The sequence below is a fragment of the Passer domesticus genome, chromosome 11, assembly GCF_036417665.1.
Source record: "Passer domesticus isolate bPasDom1 chromosome 11, bPasDom1.hap1, whole genome shotgun sequence".
Taxonomy (NCBI): domain Eukaryota; kingdom Metazoa; phylum Chordata; class Aves; order Passeriformes; family Passeridae; genus Passer; species Passer domesticus.
Genome location: NC_087484.1, coordinates 28,059,511 through 28,074,975, shown reverse-complemented (window position 1 = coordinate 28,074,975; position 15,465 = coordinate 28,059,511).

The window sequence follows — 15,465 nt, the reverse complement described above, 5'->3', positions numbered from 1 at the left end:
GATGTCAGTTTGCAGGAGGCACTTGGCACTGTCAAACCAGCCACTGTTGCCTGTGGAGGTACCTTCGGTCTGGGAGGGATCCTGATCCGTTTCGAATTTCAGCAGGCAGCCGGCCACTCTGGGCCACCGGGCCCTAGAGAGGAACGATGGCCTTTCCCCTGAGAAACAAAAGTCACCAGGTCAGGTTCCTGATGTCAGTTTGCAGGAGGCACTTGGCACTGTCAAACCAGCCACAGATGCCTTTGGGGGCACCTTGCATCTGGGAGGTATCCTGATCCGTGCGGAATTTCAGCAGGCAGCCGGCCACTCCGGGCCTTCGGGTCCAGGATGTGAACCATGGCCTTTCCCCAGAGAAACAAAAGTCACCAGGCCAGGTTGCTGATGTCAGTTTGCAGGAGGCACTTGGCACTGTCAAACCAGCCACTGTTGCCTGTGGGAGCACATTTCATCTGGGATGCATCCTCAACCGTTTGGAATTTCAGGAGGCAGCCGTCCACTACGGGCGACCGGCGCTGGGCACGAACTATGGCCTCTCCACAGAGAAACAAAAGTCACCAGGCCAGGTTCCTGATGTCAGTTTGCAGGAGGCACTTGGCACTGTCAAACCAGCCACAGGTGTCTGTGGGGGCACCTTGAATCTGGGCGGCATCCTGATCCGTTCGGAATTTCAGCAGCCAGCCGGTCACTCTGGGCCTAAGGGTCCAGGATATGAAGCATGGCCTTTCCCCAGAGAAACAAAAGTCACCATGCCAGGTTCCTGATGTCAGTTTGCAGGAGGCACTTGGCACTGTCAAACCAGCCACAGTTGCCTGTGGAGGTACCTTCGGTCTGAGAGGTATCCTGATCCGTTTGGAATTTCAGCAGGCAGCTGGCCACTCCGGGCCACCGGGCCCTGGACGTGTACAATGGCCTTTCCCCAGAGAAACAAAAGTCACCAGGCCAGGTTCCTGATGTCAGTTTGCAGGAGGCACTTGGCACTGTCAAACCAGCCACAGTTGCCTGTAGGGGGACCTTGCATCTGGGAGATATCCTCAGAATTGTGGAATTTCAGCAGGCGGACGGCCATTCAGGGCATCCAGGCCCTGTACATATACAATGGCCTGTCCCCAGAGAAACAAAAGTCACCAGGCCAGGTTCCTGATGTCAGTTTGCAGGAGGCACTTGGCACTGTCAAACCAGCCACTGTTGCCTGTGGGAGCTCCCTTCATCTAGGCGGTATCCTGATCCGTGCGGAATTTCAGCAGGCAGCCGGCAAATCAAGGCCACCATGCCCTGGATAGCAACGATGGCCTTTCCCCAGAGAAACAAAAGTCACCATGCCAGGTTCCTGATGTCAGTTTGCAGGAGGCACTTGGCACTGTCAAACCAGCCACTGTTGCCTGTGGGGTCTCCTGTCATCTGGAGGCTATCCTGATTCATGCGGAATTTAACCAGGCAGCCGGCCACCACGGGCCACCGGGCCCTGGACATGAACCATGACCTTTCCCCAGAGAAACAAAAGTCACCAGGCCAGGTTCCTGATGTCAGTTTGCAGGAGGCACTTGGCTCTGTCAAACCAGCCACAGTTGCCTGTAGGTGTACCTTGCATCTGGGCGGCATCCTGATCCATTCGGAATTTCAGCAGGCAGGTGGCCACTCCGGGCCTAAGGGTCCAGGATATGAAGCATGGCCTTTCCACAGAGAAACAAAAGTCACCATGCCAGGTTCCTGATGTCAGATTGCAGGAGGCACTTGGCACTGTCAAACCAGCCACTGTTGCCTGTGGGGTCTCCTGTCATCTGGAGGCTATCCTGATTCATGCGGAATTTAACCAGGCAGCCGGCCACTCCGGGCCACCGGGCCCTGGACATGTACAATGGCCTTTCCCCAGAGAAACAAAAGTCACCAAGCCAGGTTGCTGATGCCAGTTTGCAGGAGGCACTTGGCACTGTCAAACCAGCCACTGTTGCCTGTGGGAGCACATTTCATCTGGGATGTATCCTCAACCGTTTGGAATTTCAGGAGGCAGCCGTCCACTACGGGCGACTGGCGCTGGGCACGAACTATGGCCTCTCCACAGAGAAACAAAAGTCACCAGGCCAGGTTCCTGATGTCAGTTTGCAGGAGGCACTTGGCACTGTCAAACCAGCCACTGTTGCCTGTGGGGGCACTTTCCATCTGGGAGGCATCCTGATCCGTGCGGAATTTCAGCAGGCAGCCAGGCACGCCGGGCCGCAAGACCATGGACGCGAACGATGGCCTTTCCCCAGAGAAACAAAAGTCACCAGGCCAGGTTCCTGATGTCAGTTTGCAGGAGCCATTTGGCACTGTCAAACCAGCCACAATTCCCTGTGGGGGCACCTTGCATCTGGGAGATATCCTCAGCCATGCGGAATTTCAGCAGGCGGAGGGCCACTCAGGGCCTCCAGGCCCTGGACATATACAATGGCCTTTCCCCAGAGAAACAAAAGTCACCAGGCCAGGTTCCTGATGTCAGTTTGCAGGAGGCACTTGGCACTGTCAAACCAGCCACAGTTGCCTGTAGGGGCACCTTGCATCTGGGCGGCATCCTGATCCGTACAGTATTTCAGCAGGCAGAAGGGCACACAGGGCCGCTAGGCTCTGGAGACGATCTATGACCTTTCCCCAGAGAAACAAAAGTCACCAGGCCAGGTTCCTGATGTCAGTTTGCAGGAGGCACTTGGCACTGTCAAACCAGCCACTGTTGCCTGTGGGGGCACCTTGCATCTGGGAAGTATCCTGATCCGTGCGGAATTTCAGCAGGCAGCTCGCCACTCCAGGCCTAAGGGTCCAGGATATGAAGCATGGCCTTTCCCCCGAGAAACAAAAGTCACCATGCCAGGTTCCTGATGTCAGTTTGCAGGAGGCACTTGGCACTGTCAAACCAGCCACAGTTGCCTGTGGAGGTACCTTCGGTCTGAGAGGTATCCTGATCCGTTTCGAATTTCAGCAGGCAGTCGGCCACTCTGGGCCACCGGGCCCTAGAGAGGAACGATGGCCTTTCCCCTGAGAAACAAAAGTCACCAGGTCAGGTTCCTGATGTCAGTTTGCAGGAGGCACTTGGCACTGTCAAACCAGCCACAGACGCCTTTGGGGGCACCTTGCATCTGGGAGGTATCCTGATCCGTGCGGAATTTCAGCAGGCAGCCAGGCACGCCGGGCCGCAAGACCATGGACGCGAACTATGGCCTTTCCCCAGAGAAACAAAAGTCACCAGGCCAGGTTCCTGATGTCAGTTTGCAGGAGCCATTTGGCACTGTCAAACCAGCCACAATTCCCTGTGGGGGCACCTTGCATCTGGGAGATATCCTCAGCCATGCGGAATTTCAGCAGGCGGAGGGCCACTAAGGGCCTCCAGGCCCTGGACATATACAATGGCCTTTCCCCAGAGAAACAAAAGTCACCAGGCCAGGTTCCTGATGTCAGTTTGCAGGAGGCACTTGGCACTCTCAAACCAGCCGCAGTTGCCTGTAGGGGCACCTTGCATCTGGGCGGCATCCTGATCCGTACAGTATTTCAGCAGGCAGAAGGGCACACAGGGCCGCTAGGCTCTGGAGACGATCTATGACCTTTCCCCAGAGAAACAAAAGTCACCAGGCCAGGTTCCTGATGTCAGTTTGCAGGAGGCACTTGGCACTGTCAAACCAGCCACAGATGCCTGTGGGGGCACCTTGCATCTGGGAAGTATCCTGATCCGTGCGGAATTTCAGCAGGCAGCTGGCCACTCCGGGCCTAAGGGTCCAGGATATGAAGCATGGCCTTTCCACAGAGAAACAAAAGTCACCAGGCCAGGTTCCTGATGTCAGTTTGCAGGAGGCACTTGGCACTGTCAAACCAGCCACTGTTGCCTGTGGAGGTACCTTCGGTCTGAGAGGGATCCTGATCCGTTTCGAATTTCAGCAGGCAGCCGGCCACTCTGGGCCACCGGGCCCTAGAGAGGAACGATGGCCTTTCCCCTGAGAAACAAAAGTCACCAGGTCAGGTTCCTGATGTCAGTTTGCAGGAGGCACTTGGCACTGTCAAACCAGCCACAGATGCCTTTGGGGGCACCTTGCATCTGGGAGGTATCCTGATCCGTGCGGAATTTCAGCAGGCAGCCGGCCACTCCGGGCCTTCGGGTCCAGGATGTGAACCATGGCCTTTCCCCAGAGAAACAAAAGTCACCAGGCCAGGTTGCTGATGTCAGTTTGCAGGAGGCACTTGGCACTGTCAAACCAGCCACTGTTGCCTGTGGGAGCACATTTCATCTGGGATGTATCCTCAACCGTTTGGAATTTCAGGAGGCAGCCGTCCACTACGGGCGACTGGCGCTGGGCACGATCTATGGCCTCTCCACAGAGAAACAAAAGTCACCAGGCCACGTTCCTGATGTCAGTTTGCAGGAGGCACTTGGCACTGTCAAACCAGCCACAGTTGCCTGTGGGGGCACTTTCCATCTGGGAGGCATCCTGATCCGTGCGGAATTTCAGCAGGCAGCCAGGCACGCCGGGCCGCAAGACCATGGACGCGAACTATGGCCTTTCCCCAGAGAAACAAAAGTCACCAGGCCAGGTTCCTGATGTCAGTTTGCAGGAGCCATTTGGCACTGTCAAACCAGCCACAATTCCCTGTGGGGGCACCTTGCATCTGGGAGATATCCTCAGCCATGCGGAATTTCAGCAGGCGGAGGGCCACTCAGGGCCTCCAGGCCCTGGACATATACAATGGCCTTTCCCCAGAGAAACAAAAGTCACCAGGCCAGGTTCCTGATGTCAGTTTGCAGGAGGCACTTGGCACTCTCAAACCAGCCACAGTTGCCTGTAGGGGCACCTTGCATCTGGGCAGCATCCTGATCCGTACAGTATTTCAGCAGGCAGAAGGGCACACAGGGCCGCTAGGCTCTGCAGACGATCTATGACCTTTCCCCAGAGAAACAAAAGTCACCAGGCCAGGTTCCTGATGTCAGTTTGCAGGAGGCACTTGGCACTGTCAAACCAGCCACAGATGCCTGTGGGGGCACCTTGCATCTGGGAAGTATCCTGATCCGTGCGGAATTTCAGCAGGCAGCTGGCCACTCCGGGCCTAAGGGTCCAGGATATGAAGCATGGCCTTTCCCCCAAGAAACAAAAGTCACCATGCCAGGTTCCTGATGTCAGTTTGCAGGAGGCACTTGGCACTGTCAAACCAGCCACTGTTGCCTGTGGAGGTACCTTCGGTCTGAGAGGTATCCTGATCCGTTTCGAATTTCAGCAGGCAGCCGGCCACTCTGGGCCACCGGGCCCTAGAGAGGAACGATGGCCTTTCCCCTGAGAAACAAAAGTCACCAGGTCAGGTTCCTGATGTCAGTTTGCAGGAGGCACTTGGCACTGTCAAACCAGCCACAGATGCCTTTGGGGGCACCTTGCATCTGGGAGGTATCCTGATCCGTGCGGAATTTCAGCAGGCAGCCGGCCACTCCGGGCCTTCGGGTCCAGGATGTGAACCATGGCCTTTCCCCAGAGAAACAAAAGTCACCAGGCCAGGTTGCTGATGTCAGTTTGCAGGAGGCACTTGGCACTGTCAAACCAGCCACTGTTGCCTGTGGGAGCACATTTCATCTGGGATGCATCCTCAACCGTTTGGAATTTCAGGAGGCAGCCGTCCACTACGGGCGACCGGCGCTGGGCACGAACTATGGCCTCTCCACAGAGAAACAAAAGTCAGCAGGCCAGGTTCCTGATGTCAGTTTGCAGGAGGCACTTGGCACTGTCAAACCAGCCACAGGTGTCTGTGGGGGCACCTTGAATCTGGGCGGCATCCTGATCCGTTCGGAATTTCAGCAGCCAGCCGGTCACTCTGGGCCTAAGGGTCCAGGATATGAAGCATGGCCTTTCCCCAGAGAAACAAAAGTCACCATGCCAGGTTCCTGATGTCAGTTTGCAGGAGGCACTTGGCACTGTCAAACCAGCCACTGTTGCCTGTGGAGGTACCTTCGGTCTGAGAGGTATCCTGATCCGTTTGGAATTTCAGCAGGCAGCTGGCCACTCCGGGCCACCGGGCCCTGGACGTGTACAATGGCCTTTCCCCAGAGAAACAAAAGTCACCAGGTCAGGTTCCTCATGTCAGTTTGCAGGAGGCACTTGGCACTGTCAAACCAGCCACAGTTGCCTGTAGGGGCACCTTGCATCTGGGAGATATCCTCAGAATTGTGGAATTTCAGCAGGCGGACGGCCATTCAGGGCATCCAGGCCCTGTACATATACAATGGCCTGTCCCCAGAGAAACAAAAGTCACCAGGCCAGGTTCCTGATGTCAGTTTGCAGGAGGCACTTGGCACTGTCAAACCAGCCACTGTTGCCTGTGGGGGCTCCCTTCATCTAGGCGGTATCCTGATCCGTGCGGAATTTCAGCAGGCAGCCGGCAAATCAAGGCCACCATGCCCTGGATAGCAACGATGGCCTTTCCCCAGAGAAACAAAAGTCACCATGCCAGGTTCCTGATGTCAGTTTGCAGGAGGCACTTGGCACTGTCAAACCAGCCACTGTTGCCTGTGGGGTCTCCTGTCATCTGGAGGCTATCCTGATTCATGCGGAATTTAACCAGGCAGCCGGCCACCACGGGCCACCGGGCCCTGGACATGAACCATGACCTTTCCCCAGAGAAACAAAAGTCACCAGGCCAGGTTCCTGATGTCAGTTTGCAGGAGGCACTTGGCTCTGTCAAACCAGCCACAGTTGCCTGTAGGTGTATCTTGCATCTGGGCGGCATCCTGATCCATTCGGAATTTCAGCAGGCAGGTGGCCACTCCGGGCCTAAGGGTCCAGGATATGAAGCATGGCCTTTCCACAGAGAAACAAAAGTCACCATGCCAGGTTCCTGATGTCAGTTTGCAGGAGGCACTTGGCACTGTCAAACCAGCCACAGGTGTCTGTGGGGGCACCTTGAATCTGGGCGGCATCCTGATCCGTTCGGAATTTCAGCCGCCAGCCGGTCACTCTGGGCCTAAGGGTCCAGGATATGAAGCATGGCCTTTCCCCAGAGAAACAAAAGTCACCATGCCAGGTTCCTGATGTCAGTTTGCAGGAGGCACTTGGCACTGTCAAACCAGCCACTGTTGCCTGTGGAGGTACCTTCGGTCTGAGAGGTATCCTGATCCGTTTGGAATTTCAGCAGGCAGCTGGCCACTCCGGGCCACCGGGCCCTGGACGTGTACAATGGCCTTTCCCCAGAGAAACAAAAGTCACCAGGCCAGGTTCCTGATGTCAGTTTGCAGGAGGCACTTGGCACTGTCAAACCAGCCACAGTTGCCTGTAGGGGCACCTTGCATCTGGGAGATATCCTCAGAATTGTGGAATTTCAGCAGGCGGACGGCCATTCAGGGCATCCAGGCCCTGTACATATACAATGGCCTGTCCCCAGAGAAACAAAAGTCACCAGGCCAGGTTCCTGATGTCAGTTTGCAGGAGGCACTTGGCACTGTCAAACCAGCCACTGTTGCCTGTGGGGGCTCCCTTCATCTAGGCGGTATCCTGATCCGTGCGGAATTTCAGCAGGCAGCCGGCAAATCAAGGCCACCATGCCCTGGATAGCAACGATGGCCTTTCCCCAGAGAAACAAAAGTCACCATGCCAGGTTCCTGATGTCAGTTTGCAGGAGGCACTTGGCACTGTCAAACCAGCCACTGTTGCCTGTGGGGTCTCCTGTCATCTGGAGGCTATCCTGATTCATGCGGAATTTAACCAGGCAGCCGGCCACCACGGGCCACCGGGCCCTGGACATGAACCATGACCTTTCCCCAGAGAAACAAAAGTCACCAGGCCAGGTTCCTGATGTCAGTTTGCAGGAGGCACTTGGCTCTGTCAAACCAGCCACAGTTGCCTGTAGGTGTATCTTGCATCTGGGCGGCATCCTGATCCATTCGGAATTTCAGCAGGCAGGTGGCCACTCCGGGCCTAAGGGTCCAGGATATGAAGCATGGCCTTTCCACAGAGAAACAAAAGTCACCATGCCAGGTTCCTGATGTCAGTTTGCAGGAGGCACTTGGCACTGTCAAACCAGCCACAGGTGTCTGTGGGGGCACCTTGAATCTGGGCGGCATCCTGATCCGTTCGGAATTTCAGCCGCCAGCCGGTCACTCTGGGCCTAAGGGTCCAGGATATGAAGCATGGCCTTTCCCCAGAGAAACAAAAGTCACCATGCCAGGTTCCTGATGTCAGTTTGCAGGAGGCACTTGGCACTGTCAAACCAGCCACTGTTGCCTGTGGAGGTACCTTCGGTCTGAGAGGTATCCTGATCCGTTTGGAATTTCAGCAGGCAGCTGGCCACTCCGGGCCACCGGGCCCTGGACGTGTACAATGGCCTTTCCCCAGAGAAACAAAAGTCACCAGGCCAGGTTCCTGATGTCAGTTTGCAGGAGGCACTTGGCACTGTCAAACCAGCCACAGTTGCCTGTAGGGGCACCTTGCATCTGGGAGATATCCTCAGAATTGTGGAATTTCAGCAGGCGGACGGCCATTCAGGGCATCCAGGCCCTGTACATATACAATGGCCTGTCCCCAGAGAAACAAAAGTCACCAGGCCAGGTTCCTGATGTCAGTTTGCAGGAGGCACTTGGCACTGTCAAACCAGCCACTGTTGCCTGTGGGGGCTCCCTTCATCTAGGCGGTATCCTGATCCGTGCGGAATTTCAGCAGGCAGCCGGCAAATCAAGGCCACCATGCCCTGGATAGCAACGATGGCCTTTCCCCAGAGAAACAAAAGTCACCATGCCAGGTTCCTGATGTCAGTTTGCAGGAGGCACTTGGCACTGTCAAACCAGCCACTGTTGCCTGTGGGGTCTCCTGTCATCTGGAGGCTATCCTGATTCATGCGGAATTTAACCAGGCAGCCGGCCACCACGGGCCACCGGGCCCTGGACATGAACCATGACCTTTCCCCAGAGAAACAAAAGTCACCAGGCCAGGTTCCTGATGTCAGTTTGCAGGAGGCACTTGGCTCTGTCAAACCAGCCACAGTTGCCTGTAGGTGTACCTTGCATCTGGGCGGCATCCTGATCCATTCGGAATTTCAGCAGGCAGGTGGCCACTCCGGGCCTAAGGGTCCAGGATATGAAGCATGGCCTTTCCACAGAGAAACAAAAGTCACCATGCCAGGTTCCTGATGTCAGTTTGCAGGAGGCACTTGGCACTGTCAAACCAGCCACTGTTGCCTGTGGGGTCTCCTGTCATCTGGAGGCTATCCTGATTCATGCGGAATTTAACCAGGCAGCCGGCCACTCCGGGCCACCGGGCCCTGGACATGTACAATGGCCTTTCCCCAGAGAAACAAAAGTCACCAAGCCAGGTTGCTGATGCCAGTTTGCAGGAGGCACTTGGCACTGTCAAACCAGCCACTGTTGCCTGTGGGAGCACATTTCATCTGGGATGTATCCTCAACCGTTTGGAATTTCAGGAGGCAGCCGTCCACTACGGGCGACTGGCGCTGGGCACGAACTATGGCCTCTCCACAGAGAAACAAAAGTCACCAGGCCAGGTTCCTGATGTCAGTTTGCAGGAGGCACTTGGCACTGTCAAACCAGCCACTGTTGCCTGTGGGGGCACTTTCCATCTGGGAGGCATCCTGATCCGTGCGGAATTTCAGCAGGCAGCCAGGCACGCCGGGCCGCAAGACCATGGACGCGAACTATGGCCTTTCCCCAGAGAAACAAAAGTCACCAGGCCAGGTTCCTGATGTCAGTTTGCAGGAGCCATTTGGCACTGTCAAACCAGCCACAATTCCCTGTGGGGGCACCTTGCATCTGGGAGATATCCTCAGCCATGCGGAATTTCAGCAGGTGGAGGGCCACTCAGGGCCTCCAGGCCCTGGACATATACAATGGCCTTTCCCCAGAGAAACAAAAGTCACCAGGCCAGGTTCCTGATGTCAGTTTGCAGGAGGCACTTGGCACTCTCAAACCAGCCACAGTTGCCTGTAGGGGCACCTTGCATCTGGGCGGCATCCTGATCCGTACAGTATTTCAGCAGGCAGAAGGGCACACAGGGCCGCTAGGCTCTGGAGACGATCTATGACCTTTCCCCAGAGAAACAAAAGTCACCAGGCCAGGTTCCTGATGTCAGTTTGCAGGAGGCACTTGGCACTGTCAAACCAGCCACTGTTGCCTGTGGGGGCACCTTGCATCTGGGAAGTATCCTGATCCGTGCGGAATTTCAGCAGGCAGCTCGCCACTCCAGGCCTAAGGGTCCAGGATATGAAGCATGGCCTTTCCCCCGAGAAACAAAAGTCACCATGCCAGGTTCCTGATGTCAGTTTGCAGGAGGCACTTGGCACTGTCAAACCAGCCACTGTTGCCTGTGGAGGTACCTTCGGTCTGAGAGGTATCCTGATCCGTTTCGAATTTCAGCAGGCAGCCGGCCACTCTGGGCCACCGGGCCCTAGAGAGGAACGATGGCCTTTCCCCTGAGAAACAAAAGTCACCAGGTCAGGTTCCTGATGTCAGTTTGCAGGAGGCACTTGGCACTGTCAAACCAGCCACAGATGCCTTTGGGGGCACCTTGCATCTGGGAGGTATCCTGATCCGTGCGGAATTTCAGCAGGCAGCCGTCCACTCCGGGCCTTCGGGTCCAGGATGTGAAACATGGCCTTTCCCCAGAGAAACAAAAGTCACCAGGCCAGGTTGCTGATGTCAGTTTGCAGGAGGCACTTGGCACTGTCAAACCAGCCACTGTTGCCTGTGGGAGCACATTTCATCTGGGATGTATCCTCAACCGTTTGGAATTTCAGGAGGCAGCCGTCCACTACGGGCGACCGGCGCTGGGCACGAACTATGGCCTCTCCACAGAGAAACAAAAGTCACCAGGCCAGGTTCCTGATGTCAGTTTGCAGGAGGCACTTGGCACTGTCAAACCAGCCACAGTTGCCTGCGGTGGTACTTTCGGTCTGGGAGGTATCGTGATCCGTGTGGAATTTCAGCAGGCAGCCGGCCACTCCGGGCCACCGGGCACTGTACACGATCTATGGCCTTTCCCCAGAGAAACAAAAGTCACCAGGCCAGGTTCCTGATGTCAGTTTGCAGGAGGCACTTGGCACTGTCAAACCAGCCACAGTTGCCTAGTGGGGGCACCTTGCATCTGGGACGTATCCTGATCCGTGCGGAATTTCAGCAGGCAGCCGGCCACTCCGGTCCACTGGGCACTGGACAAGAATGATGGCCCTTTCCCAGAGAAACAAAAGTCACCAGGCCAGGTTCCTGATGTCAGTTTGCAAGAGGCACTTGGCACTGTCAAACCAGCCACAGTTGCCTGTCGTGGTACTTTCGGTATGGGAGGTATCCTGATCCATGCGGAATTTCAGCAGGCAGCCGGCCACTGCGGGCCACCTGGCGCTGGACATGAACCATGGCCTTTCCCCAGAGAAACAAAAGTCACCAGGCCAGGTTCCTCATGTCACTTTGCAGGAGGCTCTTGGCACTGTCAAACCAGCTGCAGTTGCCTGTGGGGGCACCTTGCATATGGGTGGTCCTGATCCGTTAGGAATTTCAGCAGGCACAAGGCCACTACGGGCTACCGGGCCCTGGACACGAACAATGGGCTTTCCCCAGAGAAACAAAAGTCACCAGGCCAGGTTCCTGATGTCAGTTTGCAGGAGGCACTTGGCACTGTCAAACCAGCCACAGTTGCCTAGTGGGGGCACCTTGCATCTGGGAGGTATCCCGATCCGTGCGGAATTTCAGCAGGCAACCGGCAACTCCGGTCCACTGGGCACTGGACAAGAATGATGGCCCTTTCCCAGAGAAACAAAAGTCACCAGGCCAGGTTCCTGATGTCAGTTTGCAGGAGGCACTAGGCACTGTCAAACCAGCCACAGTTGCCTGAGGTGGTACTTTCGGTCTGGGAGGTATCCTGATCCATGCGGAATTTCAGCAGGCAGCCGGCCATTGCAGGCCACCAGGCCCTGGACATGAACCATGGCCTTTCCCCAGAGAAACAAAAGTCACCAGGCCAGGTTCCTGATGTCAGTTTGCAGGAGGCACTAGGCACTGTCAAACCAGCCACAATTTCCTGTGGGGGCACCTTGCATCTGGGATGTATCCTCATACGTGCGGAATTTCAGCAGGCAGCCGGCCACTCTGGGCCACCGGGCCCTAGAGAGGAACGATGGCCTTTCCCCAGAGAAACAAAAGTCACCAGGCCAGGTTGCTGATGTCAGTTTGCAGGAGGCACTTGGCACTGTCAAACCAGCCACAGTTGCCTGTGGGAGCACCCTGCATCTGGGAGGTATCCTCAACCGTGAGGAATTTCAGCAGGCAGCCGGCCACTCCGGGCCAGCGGGCCCCGGACAAGAATGATGGCCCTTTCCCAGAGAAACAAAAGTCACCAGGCCAGGTTCCTGATGTCAGTTTGCAGGAGGCACTTGGCACTCTCAAACCAGCCACAGTTGCCTGCGGTGGTACTTTCGGTCTGGGAGGTATCGTGATCCGTGTGGAATTTCAGCAGGCAGCCGGCCACTCCGGGCCACCAGGCACTGTACACGATCTATGGCCTTTCCCCAGAGAAACAAAAGTCACCAGGCCAGGTTCCTCATGTCAGTTTGCCGGAGGCACTTGGCACTGTCAAACCAGCCACAGTTGCCTGTGTGGGCACATTGCATCCGGGACGTATCCTGATCGGTTCGGAATTTCAGCATGCAGCCGGCCACTCCGGGCCACCGGGCACTGGACATCATCTATGGCCTTTCCCCAGAGAAACAAAAGTCACTAGGCCCGGTTCCTGATGTCAATTTGCAGGAGGCACTTGGCACTGTCAAACAAATCGCAGGTGCCTGTGGGGGCACTTGTATCTGGGAGGTATCCTGATTCGTTCGGAATTTCAGCAGGCAGCCGACCTCTCTGGTCCAACTGGTCCAGGATATGAACCATGGCCTTTCCCCTGAGAAACAAAAGTCACCAGGCCAGGTTCCTCATGTCAGTTTGCAGGAGGCACTTGGCACTGTCAAACCAGCCACAATTTCCTGTGGGGGCACCTTGCATCTGGGATGTATCCTCATACGTGCGGAATTTCAGCAGGCAGCCGGCCACTGCGGGCCACCTGGCGCTGGACATTAACCATGGCATTTCCCCAGAGAAACAAAAGTCACCGGGCCAGGTTCCTGATGTCAGTTTGCAGGAGGCACTTGGCACTGTCAAACCAGCCACAGTTGCCTAGTGGGGGCACCTTGCATCTGGGAGGTATCCCGATCCGTGCGGAATTTCAGCAGGCAACCGGCAACTCCGGTCCACTGGGCACTGGACAAGAATGATGGCCCTTTCCCAGAGAAACAAAAGTCACCAGGCCAGGTTCCTGATGTCAGTTTGCAGGAGGCACTAGGCACTGTCAAACCAGCCACAGTTGCCTGAGGTGGTACTTTCGGTCTGGGAGGTATCCTGATCCATGCGGAATTTCAGCAGGCAGCCGGCCATTGCAGGCCACCAGGCCCTGGACATGAACCATGGCCTTTCCCCAGAGAAACAAAAGTCACCAGGCCAGGTTCCTGATGTCAGTTTGCAGGAGGCACTAGGCACTGTCAAACCAGCCACAATTTCCTGTGGGGGCACCTTGCATCTGGGATGTATCCTCATACGTGCGGAATTTCAGCAGGCAGCCGGCCACTCTGGGCCACCGGGCCCTAGAGAGGAACGATGGCCTTTCCCCAGAGAAACAAAAGTCACCAGGCCAGGTTGCTGATGTCAGTTTGCAGGAGGCACTTGGCACTGTCAAACCAGCCACAGTTGCCTGTGGGAGCACCCTGCATCTGGGAGGTATCCTCAACCGTGAGGAATTTCAGCAGGCAGCCGGCCACTCCGGGCCAGCGGGCCCCGGACAAGAATGATGGCCCTTTCCCAGAGAAACAAAAGTCACCAGGCCAGGTTCCTGATGTCAGTTTGCAGGAGGCACTTGGCACTCTCAAACCAGCCACAGTTGCCTGCGGTGGTACTTTCGGTCTGGGAGGTATCGTGATCCGTGTGGAATTTCAGCAGGCAGCCGGCCACTCCGGGCCACCAGGCACTGTACACGATCTATGGCCTTTCCCCAGAGAAACAAAAGTCACCAGGCCAGGTTCCTCATGTCAGTTTGCCGGAGGCACTTGGCACTGTCAAACCAGCCACAGTTGCCTGTGTGGGCACATTGCATCCGGGACGTATCCTGATCGGTTCGGAATTTCAGCATGCAGCCGGCCACTCCGGGCCACCGGGCACTGGACATCATCTATGGCCTTTCCCCAGAGAAACAAAAGTCACTAGGCCCGGTTCCTGATGTCAATTTGCAGGAGGCACTTGGCACTGTCAAACAAATCGCAGGTGCCTGTGGGGGCACTTGTATCTGGGAGGTATCCTGATTCGTTCGGAATTTCAGCAGGCAGCCGACCTCTCTGGTCCAACTGGTCCAGGATATGAACCATGGCCTTTCCCCTGAGAAACAAAAGTCACCAGGCCAGGTTCCTCATGTCAGTTTGCAGGAGGCACTTGGCACTGTCAAACCAGCCACAATTTCCTGTGGGGGCACCTTGCATCTGGGATGTATCCTCATACGTGCGGAATTTCAGCAGGCAGCCGGCCACTGCGGGCCACCTGGCGCTGGACATTAACCATGGCATTTCCCCAGAGAAACAAAAGTCACCGGGCCAGATTCCTGATGTCAGTTTGCAGGAGGCACTAGGCACTCTCAAACCAGCCACAGTTCCCTTTTGGGTCTCCTTTCATCTTGGAGGTATCCTCAACCGTGTGGAATTTCAGCACGAAGCAGCCGCCAACTGCGTGCCAAAGGGCACTGGGCACGAACGATGGCCTTTCCCCAGAGAAACAAAAGTCACCAGGCCAGGTTCCTGATGTCAGTTTGCAGGAGGCACTTGGCACTGTCAAATCAGCCACAGTTGCCTGCGGTGGTACTTTCGGTCTGGGAGGTATCGTGATCCGTGTGGAATTTCAGCAGGCAGCCGGCCACTCCGGGCCACCGGGCACTGTACACGATCTATGGCCTTTCCCCAGAGAAACAAAAGTCACCAGGCCAGGTTCCTGATGTCAGTTTGCAGGAGGCACTTGGCACTGTCAAACCAGCCACTGTTGCCTGTGGGAGCACATTTCATCTGGGATGTATCCTCAACCGTTTGGAATTTCAGGAGGCAGCCGTCCACTACGGGCGACCGGCGCTGGGCACGAACTATGGCCTCTCCACAGAGAAACAAAAGTCACCAGGCCAGGTTCCTGATGTCAGTTTGCAGGAGGCACTTGGCACTGTCAAACCAGCCACAGTTGCCTGCGGTGGTACTTTCAGTCTGGGAGGTATCGTGATCCGTGTGGAATTTCAGCAGGCAGCCGGCCACTCCGGGCCACCGGGCACTGTACACGATCTATGGCCTTTCCCCAGAGAAACAAAAGTCACCAGGCCAGGTTCCTGATGTCAGTTTGCAGGAGGCACTTGGCACTGTCAAACCAGCCACAGTTGCCTAGTGGGGGCACCTTGCATCTGGGACGTA